At 43.0% G+C, this 13,594-nt stretch overlaps 1 protein-coding gene across 1 annotated transcript in view; it reads left to right on the top strand.

The window, feature by feature from the left end:
- The window catches only part of DHRSX (dehydrogenase/reductase X-linked), a 170,531-nt gene that overhangs the window by 94,322 nt on the left and 62,615 nt on the right, over window positions 1-13,594 (top strand). The window lies entirely within an intron of this gene.

The raw sequence follows: 13,594 nt of genomic DNA, 5'->3' as shown, positions 1-13,594 counted from the left end.
GTATCTCCAGAAAGTCCAAAGATTGAATGGGAATGCAAAGACTTATCTGTAGAGGTAGTCCTTTCTCTAGAGCTGGTGTAAAGGGCAGTGGAAAAGACTGTCATGCACAAGCCAGATTTTTGAACAGGAGAAAGACTTAAGTATCCATTTTTTGTTGAGGTGGTACCTTCCCCAAGCTGTACCTTTAGAAAAAAATATTTTGTTTTGTTTTTCCTGAAAAAAATGGGGTTTAATGCAGTTAAAAGTACCTGTTTATTTCCTAAATAGTCCCCAAAGGAGAGTATACATTTTCCAGCTGGACATAGCCTTCCCAAGGATATTTTTTCTAATGAAAGGAAGAATTTCCACAAACTCTCTAATGAAGATGCTTATCAGTATGAGTCGATACTGGATGATACACAGGATGCACATTCCTAAGAGTAAGAATTACTCAGATGTCCAAAAGTCAGTTTGCCTTCAAGAAGAATGAAAATACCAGGAGCACTGAATATTGAGATGGAGAAGAACCCTGTGGCTCCTTGCTTAGCGGCTCTGGCTTACATTGCCTGAAATTCCAGGTCAGCATTAGCAGGGAACTACTATGAAAGATAATTACTTTAAAGCCCTGTCACTGAATACGGGCACTACATTAGAGTGATCATGTTAGAAGTTCTGGAGGACCAGCAAGGGAGGTGAGATGAAAAGAATAGCAAAGTAACAAAACAGGATTGGGGTGGGGGGCAGAGATCTAAAGTTTTCTAAAGATGAATCCATCTCAAAGGAAAAACCAAAACCTTTCTTATATGAATACATCCCTAAAAAATAATAAGATATACCTATTTGTATAGAAGTAAAAAGAGAAAGGAGGTGGAATCTAGTGTACAGGGCAGCCTGTGAAGCAGCAGTCAAGAGATCGTTTCTATTCTTGGCATTTTATTCTTCTGGACTTCTTTTTCCTATCACTTTGCTAGCTAGTAAGATGTCTGCAGCAGATTAGTAGCTGTGAGAGCTGTGTGATTTACAGAGCAGCAGCAAAACTGTCAGTTCTCACCTGGGATGCATAGCTGTACTGTCATTATTTTAGAAATGATAATGTCTTGCAGTTTGCCTAAGCTCAGTCTCAGTTATGTGCATATACGTACATAGCAACACCAAACCCAACCACTACAATTATCTTTACCTTCTTTGACTCTCAGGATGTGTTCATCAATTAGAGTGTGCAACAATATCTCAATTTTTCTGTTGAGAAGTCACAGTTATTTCAGAGGCATTCACAATATGAAAAGAATTTAAACACTCCCTGCAAGAGTCCTTATCTTTTTCCAGCATGAATTTTCTTTGTGTTACCCAGCTATCTGTGAGCCTTTGGCAAGATCCTCCTGGAAGTTTTCACTATTTTTTTTTCTTAATCTTGAGTGTAGTGAATAACAGTGAGTCATCTGCACACATGCCCAGTTCTCTGATTTTTCTCTAGTTCTCTGTTTGTTCATTCCTAGTTGAAACTGAAGGCTGGGATTCAAATCACCTAATTTTTGAGGTTTATAATGCAGAGGTTTAAATCTGAGTCAGTGTCCCCAAGCTCCTTTTTGCAGTCTGTGGAGAGGAATAAACAGTTGTAGGACATGATTCATCTCATCTTAAACTAGATTTGTGAAACAGGTCAGATGAATCATATCTTAGAAGCCCTCTGCAGACCTAAGCTTGCTTAAGCATGAAAGAGAAACAGCCTAGTGTCAGATCTGGAGAAAAGGAAAAAGTAAGCCTATGCATCCTAATTCTTGGAGGAGTGGGAAAGGACAACGACGTTGCTGCCCAAGGTTATTTATGGTCCCTTACCCCAACCCAGATAACATCCCGGGTATAGGTTGGCATGAGCCAGGAGGAGCAGTTGCACCAGCAGACCTGCGTGGATGGAGTGGAGAGGGGCAGGGATGTGAGGGGACAGCAGCTGCCCCGCCGGGTGATCAGAAACCAGGTTAGCTGTGACTAACCTGGCCCTAAAGCTGCACCACCGGTGGAAGGGGCAACCCTTGCCTCTCGCGTCTCCTCCACTCCGGCTTCCTCCTCCCGCTGCCTCCCCTCCAGCAGCTCTGCTGCCTCTGCTGCCACAGGGGAGGAGTGACTCGCCGATCCGTGTGAAGACTATCTCCGGAAAAAGAGAAAAAGGAGAAAAAAAAGTTGATTGAAGCTGGATCTGAGAGCTGCTCAAGCTTGCCTCGTGGGTGCTAGGACTGACACGGGGGGGAAAAGCAGAAAACTTCTGGGGAAGAGGAAGGTAGAGTTTGCAGAAGTATGTGTTATGGATAGTTCTCATGTCTAGAGCAAAAGGTGGTGTATTCTGGACAAGTCAAAGTTATTCTTGCCTGGAGCTTGGAAATATTACTCCCTTCTTTGTTTTATTTCCTTTGACTCTGCAAGGTTTTTGTCCTTGAAGTACTACAAAGCAGGGACACTATCAGCCTCTCTGTGTTACCTCAGAGGGCGTGGAGCACAATATTTGCTGAGGTGTTTTTGTGGTAATACCAAAGCTTATTACAAACATACTCCTTCACACTGGAGGTTTTTATTTTGGGGGTTTTGAAATGGTAAGCAGCTATACTCAGAAAAATGCATGCACTTTTCAGGAAATGTAGCCAATGGGAGAGTTGTTTTGCCATCACATAATGATTCTCTGGTATTAAAGTCTGGCCATGAATTGAAAGTTGATTTCATGTATGAAATATCTAGAAAGTGGACTGACAAAGAGTCCTACTAGATGGGATTTTTTTCAGATCTCCAAGTATATATTTGATATTGGCTTGTGGAAAGAAGCTCCTGCACAGCAGACTTGGACATGCTGGTTGCATTCTGAGTTTTGACTGAAATGTTTGATACTTGCCATAAAATAGCACAGAAGGTCTTAATCTATATTTAAAAATCAGTAATAGCAGGTAAAATTTAAAAGACTGAAGGTTACAAGCCAGTTCACATCTCTTGACAATTACATCCACGAGAGGACAGGAGAAGCCAGACCCACACCAATGACAACCAAGTGGCCCAGCTCAGTTCTGGGCCACTGTGGGAACTGGGTTATCGTCAGCGCTGAGCTATTTCAGTCCAAAAGCAGGCTAATTGGATTTGGAGGTTCATTACTGTAGCAACTAAACCAAAAAGTCTGTTCTACAGATATTATGGCTCTAGGAGTGCCTGTAATTAAGGTAGCCCTGTTTTAGCAAAGGCCTGACTTTCTGAACAGCCTCTTCTTCACTGAAGCTCGTGTTGATTCCCTCTCCAAAATGAATACATTGGGAATATGAGGGCTTTTTTTTATTTTATAAGGTGAAGAGAGTAGACTTTCACAGTAAAAAATAAATCAATTAGGGAGGCTGAGGGAAGCAACATTTAGGGGTGTAAAGATATGAGCAAGGTAGCTAATTTGAAACTAAATTGAATTTGGTAGGGTTTGGCTAGCTTGGAGAAAATGTTTTGAATAAATAAATTACATTTGCTTGTGAACAGTAAGCTGTTCATATAGAAAAGAAATTCTGCAAGTCAAGAGGGGAACAGCTCAAGCGGAGTGCTGGTGCATGTTTAGTCAGGGTACATGTCTAATAAAATATTCTGGAGGAGAAGGCTGCCGGCAAAAGATCGCTGGACCTTTTTTTGTCCTCACTGGTACTGTTTCATATGCATGTATGTGTCCTTGATCATCAAATTATACAAGGGATTCAATATCTTAACTTTTAAGCTACACAACCCAAGATGCATTGGGAATGTGCAAGTCCAGAGCTGAGAAACTGGAAACAAATGATTGCTCCATATATTTTGCAGAACTATACCAGTTTAAATCAGTTGAGGACTCAGCATCATTTCTAGGAAGAGTCATGATCCTAGCTTGCTCTGAAGTACATTTTCATTTTGTCATCTTGTAAAAGCCTTGCTGACTTTTATCTTCTTTAATAGCTTGACTCTGTATTATTTCCAAAAAGCTCTTGAGTTTCATTCCTGATGGAAAGTGTCAATATGAGGACACTGTAATGTGCGTGTCACATATGTGCCATATATTCTGAGGTTTTAAATGAGATATAAGTCACAGTGTAGAGCTAAGCCACTGTAAGGAGTAAATGTCACCCAAGAAGAAAAAGAAACATATCTGCCATTCACAGAATATAACGATGAAATTTAATATAAAAGTCTGTTCACCAGGGAGCAAGAGGAAAATACGTCTAAAAGTATATAGACTCATAGAATAGTTTGGGTTGGAAGAGACCTTTAAAGGTCATCTAGTCCACCCCCCCCCTGCAATGAGGGTAATAATAGTAATGAGGGTATTCTAAACCATCTTCTCTTCTGTCCATAAATGATCAATCTTCAGATGCTCACTGTGAGGTCTTCTGTCCCCATGAGGCAGAGGGAATTTACCTGGGCCTGTCCTCTTGTTTCTGGTTCCTGTGGAGGGAAGAAAGCATACTTAGCTGTGAACGGGATGAAGGCTGCCTTCCTCAATGCTCAAAAAGAGATATGAGAAGCATTTCCACTGCAACACTTTTTTTTTTTTTTTCCAAATATCAGCCTCAGAGTGAAACTGGTGTAGCCATGTCATTTCCCCACCACTTCTCCACAGGAGAGGAGGGAGGTGGCATCTAATTTCCAGCAAGCATATGAGGAAATTTTGTATGTATCTATTACTGTATTTGCTAGTCTAAAAAAGTAAAGCCTCCCCAATCAATAATCTGGAGGAAATTTTGCCCATGGGAAGCTGAGATAACCTTTCTCACCCTGAGAGCTGGCTATGGATCCCACTGCTTGTCCCCTGGTGCCACAACCTCCTAAGGTTACTCTTCCAACAAGTTGGTGGAAGCTTATTTCTTTTCAAGCCTTGTCCCTGCTGAACAGAAAATGTCAAATATTATACAGCAAAGCACTGCTTGCATGTTTGGAAAACCCAGAGCATGCTATGTCTGAATGAATCAGGCTAAAACAGTAGCATATTTAAATAACATCCTACCTGGTGGTGCAATTAGCAGAGTCATGCATGGGCATTTCTGTTGCTTTACATGGACTACCTCCTTTTTGTACTGCTGTTAGATCCCAGTGCTTTTCTACATGATCTGTGAAGCCATTCAGGGGGCTCTCCTGTGATGAGCTGATATTTTGGCAGCAGTGGGAGCTGCTGGTAGTGATGGAACTGAACCACTGTTCTTACCCTGGAATTTTGCTTATTTTGATTAACCAGTACACAAGAGCTACTGGGGTGTTTGTTGAATTTAACAAGTTAAAGGATCACCGGACTAGGCCACACACTTCTCTTGTGGAAGTTGAAAGTAGCTAAGCCAGAACGGTCACTTTCCAAGAGCAAATTTCTTTTTTATTTCACTCTTCCACTTCTGAGAGAGAAAGCATTGCTCAGAAAGCTGAAGACTTTTTTCCCCCATTTCTCTTAGTACGATAGGTTAAAGCTACATGTTTAAGAAATGGCACCATGCAATGCCTTTTTTTACCGCTCTTTGAGCAGACAATGTTCAAACCATCCTGAGGAGGAAAAAATAGCATGAATTTCTAATATTTTCCCAACATGGATTTCTGTTTATGTCGTGAACACCGATGCAGAGCTCTTTTTTCACTGAATAGGCTGGAGGATGACACACAGAGGCTGTTCACAAAGGCTAACATTAGGCACAGGAAACTAATCTCTTTAGACTGCCTTTAAAGTTAGTGGCACTAGACTGGATGACTCAGAGAAGGAGCAGCTGAATTTAGGTGCTCTTGCTTGCCTGCTGGAAGGCTGTAGACAAACTAGGCTAACTAAAGTTGTGAGTGTATCTTTTAATGACCGTACCCAAACCGTATGTCTTTAAATATGCTCACTATTTTGATCCGTGGCACTGCACTCACACACTTTGCCAGATGGATGTGTTCCATCTGTCTTTTTCTTCAATGGCATATCACAAGCATCAGCTTGAACAGTAAATCTGTGCTAGAGTTAGCCATGGTTTATTATTTCTGTTAATAGTCTATGAAAGATCAGTGATCTGAAAAAGTGCCACGAAATTATTCAGACTAATAAAGGACAGAGGATAAGATGGGGGGGGAACTTGTAAGATGCCCAACAGGCAACAGCCAGCATTTTGGTTCACAGTCACATACTTAAAATAGTTTGAATGATTAGCAGCCAAAGTTCTGCAAATTGTCACCATAATCACAGTTGAAATTAAGGGTCAACCAGTGTCGTAGGTATGATTGCACATACTAGGATTTTCTGTGCATTAATCAATTTAGTACTTAATTCTTGTGAATCTTGGCTGCTGATGCAGAATGGGAGAGATTCTGCAGTGCTTGTAGAAGCCAGAGAGGTCATCAAGTGCACAAGGGCAGGAGCATGGCATAAATAGGAGACGCTGTGCTTTCCGCAGTTATGATGACTGTCTCTCATTGTGCTCAGTATGCAATTGGCTGGTACACACCCTATTTACCTACAGGATTTTGTTTGTTTTTGTTTTCCTTTTAAGTCCTTTTAAAGTAAGCATTTTATAGTCCTGAATAGCATGCAATGTTCTGTCATCATGCACGTCTGAGCAGAACTTGCATCACAGCCCTTGTTCCGGACAATGTAGGAAAATGCTACGTTCTGTAGCAGGGGGGCTGTAGGAGTTCTGTAGGAGTTACGTTCTGTAGACGGGGGCTCGTGTGCTTCCGCACATAGCCAGTTGGTAGAATGATAAACCACAGGTTTGTGTTAGCAGCCTAGAACCTCTTTTGCATTTTCCACTCACCGCATTGTCATATAGCAGCCACAGTTTTGAGCTCAGCTGGTCAGAATTTCCAGCTGGCCAGAAGTTCATTCTTCTCCCTTTGCAGCCCTGTTTTGATTGAGAACGGCTTTTGTTTTGGCTGGAAGATGTGTAAGCAGATGAGCAGACCTTACTGAGAAAGATGAGTTGATTCTGGGACACCTTACTCTGGGGAGAGAGGACCACAGGGGAAGGGAGACACCAAGCTTGTCTCTGAAGACTGGACCAGCTAAAGCCACTGTTTATTAGTGTCAGCAAGGACAGTGCTGGCAAAAAGGTGACAAAAGGGAAGGAGGCTCCAGTCAGTACTGCTTGATGTCTTCTCCTCCTCCCACTTCATGCTTTTCCTCTCCTGGGGTTTTCTCCACTTCATTTCCACCTGCCACCTTGCTGACAGGGCTTCTCTAGCTCTGCAATGAAGCATCTATCAGATGGTAGATATTTGACTCATTAAGAGTGCTTTCTGATAAACAACATCTTCTTTACATTGTCCAGGTGCTCAGAAACATACTCAGTTCTTTCATGAGCAGGACAACATTTCTCCTTGCTGCTGTGCAGATGCCAAAGTATAACTCTGTGAGGCAGAACAGCATACGAAAGGGCAAATTTGTCCGTGTCCCTTGTGGAGATACGGCAGCCAGAGAACAACGGACGTGTGAGGAGCTTTTGCGACAGGTTTTTGAGCATGAACGTGTGACTACGGAGCACCATTTTTTATTATCTTATCTAGGAACAATTCCTTGTGCCTTGCTGGAGAAGTAACTCTTCCTGCTGGTATCTTCAGACACTGGATAGATGAGTGGCAAGCAGGAACAGGCAAAGCAGTCCTTTCTGTAGTCCTCTTTCCACCATGAACTATGAGTTCTCAGCTCCCTCCCGTGCTGGGCAGAGTTGCAGCTTTCCCTAGAATGGATCCCCTGCTTGTGTTTTTAACACAAAGACAGTGAAAGCGTGATGGAAAACTGCTTTGGCATAAATAATAAAAGAAAGTTGACTCTCACTTACAATTTCTGTTGAAGTGGAGCTGTAGCTGTCCATAATAATTTCAAGATGATGGGTTAGAGTTGAATGCAGAAAAAGTTGTAGTTGGTAGTTGGCCTCCATCTCATCTTAATCCGATCTAAATCAAACCTAAGTGACATAGTCTTTGCAAGAGCCCAAGCATTGCATTTTCCTATGTTCAGCCAATCAGTGAATATCTCAGAAGTTACAGTCCCTGATCATTCACTGCAGTATCTGTCCTTTTTGCTTCTGAATTTTCCTTCTGTCGTAAATCAAAATTCCCATTTTATGCTTTTTATGCCCTGTGATACAGACACAGAAGAAATGTGCAACCCGAGTCATCTGTGCTGGTGTGGAAAGCAAAGGAGGGGAACTCCAGATGTTAAAAAGAAAGACGTGCTAATAGTGTGAGGAAGCAGATGGACAGAAATGGGGAAGTTGACCCCGAGCGGGAAACTCAGGGGAGCGCGAGCACCCAGGGGCTGCGTCAGGCTCTCCTAACGCTGGGCCTTCTCCTGGCTCCCGTGGGGCTCATGGTGTCAGCAAGCTCTCCAGGAGCCACCAGATGCCTGTCCTTCAGGTCCTCTGACTTTAGTTACCACGATCAAGCGAGCGGAGGGTGCACAGTGCAGGAACAGGCACTGAACAGTACAGGTTCTCAGTGGTGTCGTGTGTGATCAGCCAGCGTAGCTTTGTGTGATTTGTATGGCCTTCTTGAGGAGCAGCCAGAAAACCATCTACCAACTTCTCTGTTGCTGAAAAGGTGCTGCACCAGGCAGATACGCGTTTGAAAGAAAGCAATTAGGCAAAGCAGCAATTGTAGCACCGTCATATACATATCTATTCATATGTGGATAATGGCGTAAGTAACTCTAGCTGTCTTTTGGGAAATTATGCTCCTTTTATATTTTATTAGCTAATAACTTTCTGACAACTGAGTCATCAAATTACAATAAAATAATAGTAAAATATTTTTAATAGTGAATATTTTAGCCCGTGTTTGACAATTATGTATTCACTTGCTTTCATTGGAAAGATTATTTAGATAAGAACAAGGGACACATCCAGTAGAAGAAAGAAATATGGGCATGTCTGTCATTATAGAAGTACCTGAAAGCAAGGAGTTAGTATAGGAGAGGAGAGATAAAATGGGATAGAGTTAGAAATTAGAGTATTTCAGTAGCATTAGCTGCAGATAATTCTGTATGTAGATTCTACTCCCCATTTTTGTTCTTAATAGCATACAGAAAATCAAAGGAACCAGTTGGTTTTGAAAACCTATTATATTATTAAATTCGAAAGCAGAATAACCACTATTGTCAGTTTTTAGGTACTTGAATAATTTGAAGTCTAGTGGCAGACAAACCACAAATATAAGAATTAACATATCTAAATATTAATTTTCATAGAATAGTATCACAGAATGGTTTGGGTTGGAGGGGACCTTAAAGATCATCTAGTTCCAACCCCCCTGCCATGGGCAGGGACACCTTCCACTAGACCAGGTTGCTCAAAGCCCCATCCAACCTGGCCTTGAACACTGCCAGGGATGGGGCATCCACAGCCTCTCTGGGCAACCTGTTCCATTGCCTCACCACCCTCACAGTAAAGAATTTCTTCCTAATATCTAACCTAAAACTACCTTCTTTCAGTTTAAAACCGTTACCCCTCGTCCTATCACTAGACTCCCTGATACAGAGTCCCTCCCCATCCTACCTGCAGGCCCCCTTTAAGTACTGGAAGGCCACTATAAGGTCTCCCTGGAGCCTTCTCTTCTCCAGCTTGAACAACCTCAACTCTCTCAGCCTGTCTTCGTAGGAGAGGTGCGCCTCCTGACCATCTTTGTGGCCCTCCTCTCGACCCGATCGAGCAGGTCTATGTCTTATGGTGGGGGCCCCAGAGCTGAACGCAGTACTGCAGGTGGGGTCTCACCAGAGCGGAGTAGAAGGGAAGAATCCCCTCCCTCGACCTGCTGCCCACACTGCTTTTGATGCAGCCCAGGATGCCATTGGCTTTCTGGGCTGCAAGTGCACATCGCCGGGTCTTGTTGAGCTTTCTCATCAACCAACTCCATCAAGTCCTTCTCCACAGGGCTGCTCTCAATCCATTCTCTGCCCAGCCTGTGTTTGGGATTGGGATTGCCCTGACCCATGTGCAGGACCTTGCACTTGGCCTTGTTGAACTTCATGAGGTTCACACGGGCCCACCTCTCAAGCCTGTCAAGGTCCCTCTGGATGGCATCCCTTCCCTCCAGTGCGTCAACCGCATCACACAGTTTGGTGTCATCGGCAAACTTGCTGAGGGTGCACTCAATCCCACTGTCCATGTCACCAACAAAGATGTTAAACAGCACCTGTCCCAATACTGACCCAGAGGAGTGCCACTCGTCACTGGTCTCCACTTGGATGTCGAGTCATTGACCACAACTCTTTGATTGCGACCATCCAGCCAATTCCTTATCCACCGAGTGGTCTATCCATCAAATCCATGTCTCTCCAATTTAGAGACAAGGATGTCATGCAGGACAGTGTCAAATGGCTTTGCACAAGTCCAGGTAGATGAAGTCCGTTGCTCTTCCCTTATCCACCAATGCTCTAAGCCCATTGTAGAAGGCCACCAAATTTGTCAGGCAAAATTGGTCATTACTGAAGCCATGTTGGCTCTCACCAATCACTGCCTTATCTTCCATGTGCCTTAACATAGTTTCCAGGAGGATCCACTCCATGATCTTGCTGGGCACAAAGGTGAGACTGACCGGCCTGTAGTTCCCCGGGTGTTCCTTTTTTTCCCTTTTTAAAAATGGGGGTTATGTTTCCCCTTTTCCAGTCAGTGGGAACTTCCCCAGACTGCCAAACAATTTTGGCATGTTTCAGTTTGCTTCCTGTTGTTGCATGTCTTCTTTTTGCTCATACCTATCCTGTACAGAAAACCTTTTGCCATAGTTGTTTCTGAAAAGTACTTCAAGTCACATTGCTAGTTCAAGTTCAGGTTTGGTCATTTGCTCAATTTGTTATTTGTTATTAATATATAATTTGTTATTAATCAATAATAATATTAATCAATAATTTGTTATTAATCACTGGTCTTTATGAATTAAGACATTTCAAAAATTGTCATGCTTAGTGTATTTGTGCATGCTTCAAAATATTCTAGAAACTAACCATTGACCTTAGCTTCTAACTGTGTATTTTTCTTCAGTACACTGATAAAAAAATTAAACACTTGGACCATGGGACAAAGAGACTCAGTTTCTGTTCGAGGCCCTGCCACTGAGTCAGCACATGACTTGGAGCCGTGTTTTGGCATTCTTTCTCGAGTGGAACGGCACCTCAGTCGGCACAGCGCTCGCGCCAGTGAAACCGCCTCCCTGGCAAAGAGCTGCCACGCACGAATAAGCACAAACAAGAACTCTGGCCATTAATGTTTCTGCCCTGTGAGCAAAAAGAAAAGTTTGGGGGTTGATTTGTTTGTTTGTTTTCCTTTCCAAAGCATGTTCTGATCTTTGATGGCAAGTGCTTTACAAATACTGAATATGATGACACGCTTCCCAAGTAAGCAAGTAAATAAGCTTAGTAATGATAGCCTTGGCCTAGTATGCCATTAGTCTGGGCACTGTACAGTCATAATGAAGGACAGCATTTGCTCTGCAAAACTACAAAATTAAGGGAGGGGAGATCAGACAAATGCAGCAAAAAGTTAATTCCCAGGAAGGATGAGATTGCACCGGTCAGGCTGAAAAGCACTCACCTGGGCACACCGGTTGTCTAACCACCATTGTTGGCAATGCAGAAAAGGACAATTTCAAGGTCAGATGAGGGGAGAGGTTAAAATTTAGCTTAGTGAATATTCTCAGGCGCCTGTTTTTCTTACACATATAGCGGCATTAGCAAAATCCAGCAGAGTCAATGTTACCACAGTCCACACGGGTGGTGAAGAAGTGGTTGGACCCTGCACTGTGCCACAAAATATTGCAGCTAATGAAAGTCCAATGCCTTCTGTACCGAGATGAATATTTTGTATTAAAAGGGACTCCTCCATTGGCAGTGTGAGTGGCTGCCTCCTAAGAAGCTGATCATGCCTTCCCTAATCTCTTTCCTTGATGAGCTGCCTGGAGAGGTGGAGCAACAGGAGAGTCAGCATAAACCTTCACCTAGGTCTTTACTCCATTTGTTGTTGCACTAGTTACTAATAAGTTAGTACGACCAGGTTTTGTGTATCTGAGCAATTACAGTGCCATTCACGTGGTTTTATGTAGCTGCCAGGCCACAAGAGGAATGACCTGAACAACTCTCTTATTTTACAGGAGTTAATAACCTTTGCATTTCCTTACCATCTCCAGATGCAGGACATCAGTGAAATTAAACAAAATTGCAGACCTCCTAAAGGTCTATAGGGAGCTCAAGAAATTCTCCAGTGTTATTCATGGGTCAGTGTTGTTGAAATGGTATGACTTTACAGCCATTTTGAAAAAATGTATTTACACTATCTTAAAACTGGAATCTAAGTGTTCTTTAAAAAAAAAAAAAAAATGGAAAAGGCCACTGAGTAATTTATATAAATTCACTAAGACAATTTCAGGGGACTAATACTGTCTAGATTCAAAATACATAAGGATTATTAAAGCCCTATACTGTAAAACTGAAGGGAACTGAAGGAACTGTTCTCCTGTATAGGATTTTAATAACAGCTTGATTGTCTTCTGTTATTTATCTTGCTGTTGTGCCTGCAGGCCTTCTAAACTCATAGTGTGCAGACGTACTATAAAGAGGCATTGCAGCTCACAGCCTCGGTTGCGGCAGGATGAAATAGTTTGGTGAACATCACTGGTGGACCAGGGAAAAGAGTAAGAGGAAAGGTCTCTTGTTGCAACCTGCGTTGGAGCCTGTTTACCCAATAGTTTAATGTTCCTGTCAGAAAGGCTTGCTTTAGCATGTGTGAGGAACTATGTATCTTTAATTTCCCCTTCTTTTAAAGGCTATTTCTTTCCTAAGAAGAGGTGAGGGAAGCCATGTGCAAGGAAGGGGTTGGCTGTTCCTTCTTGTGGAGCACAGGGGAGCAGCCCTTGGGCCACGAGGTGGGAAGGCAGAAGGGAGCGGGGAAAACGCAGTGAGGATCTGGAGCCCCAGTCCGTCCTGGGGACCGGGCACCTGGGCAGAGGTTGCCACAGCTCGGGAAATCTGGGAGTTTCCTGAAATCAAACCGGACAGTGAGGACTCACCCTGCGAGGACACAGTGAGCAAGGGGAGCATGCTTTGTACAGCCTTCACCTTTCTTTCTGTTGGACTTAGTCACTGGAGGTTGCTCAGTACTGTCTGACTTTCTCAAGTTGAAACACCTTTTGGTCGGTCTTGGAAAATTCACTTTATGGAAGAGGTTCAGGCAAACCCACCTCAGAGCCCTAGTGTAGTGACTCCGGCTGGTGTGGAGTTGACAATATCTAGCTGACTTGGAGTCCCACCATGACATGTAGCAAACCAGAAGAGAGAATAACATCTGCACTAGAGACTCACATTTTCTTACTTAAAACATAGCTAATGCCGATACAAACCAAAAGCCTGGCATGCAATATGTATACTTTCTAAAAGGCTAAAACAGGTGGATGAGGTCCCAATTTTCTTTCTTCTTCCGCTTTGCAGAGTTTCTAAGGAATTTGGATCGTTTGTGTGGGGATAGCTACTGCTGTTGGGGGGGAGCACCACTTGTTTTCACTTCATAACCCTGGTTGTGGCTGTCATGCAAGGCAAGGCAACTGATGAAGCAGTGCTTTGAGAGTCAGGGGGTGAAAGATGAACAACTGCAACAGAAGGAGAATTTTCAGACCTGATGGGTTGAAAGTTATTGGG

This window comes from Aquila chrysaetos, chromosome 23, assembly GCF_900496995.4.
Source record: "Aquila chrysaetos chrysaetos chromosome 23, bAquChr1.4, whole genome shotgun sequence".
Taxonomy (NCBI): Eukaryota; Metazoa; Chordata; class Aves; order Accipitriformes; family Accipitridae; genus Aquila; species Aquila chrysaetos.
This window is presented reverse-complemented; position numbering and strand designations above follow the sequence as displayed.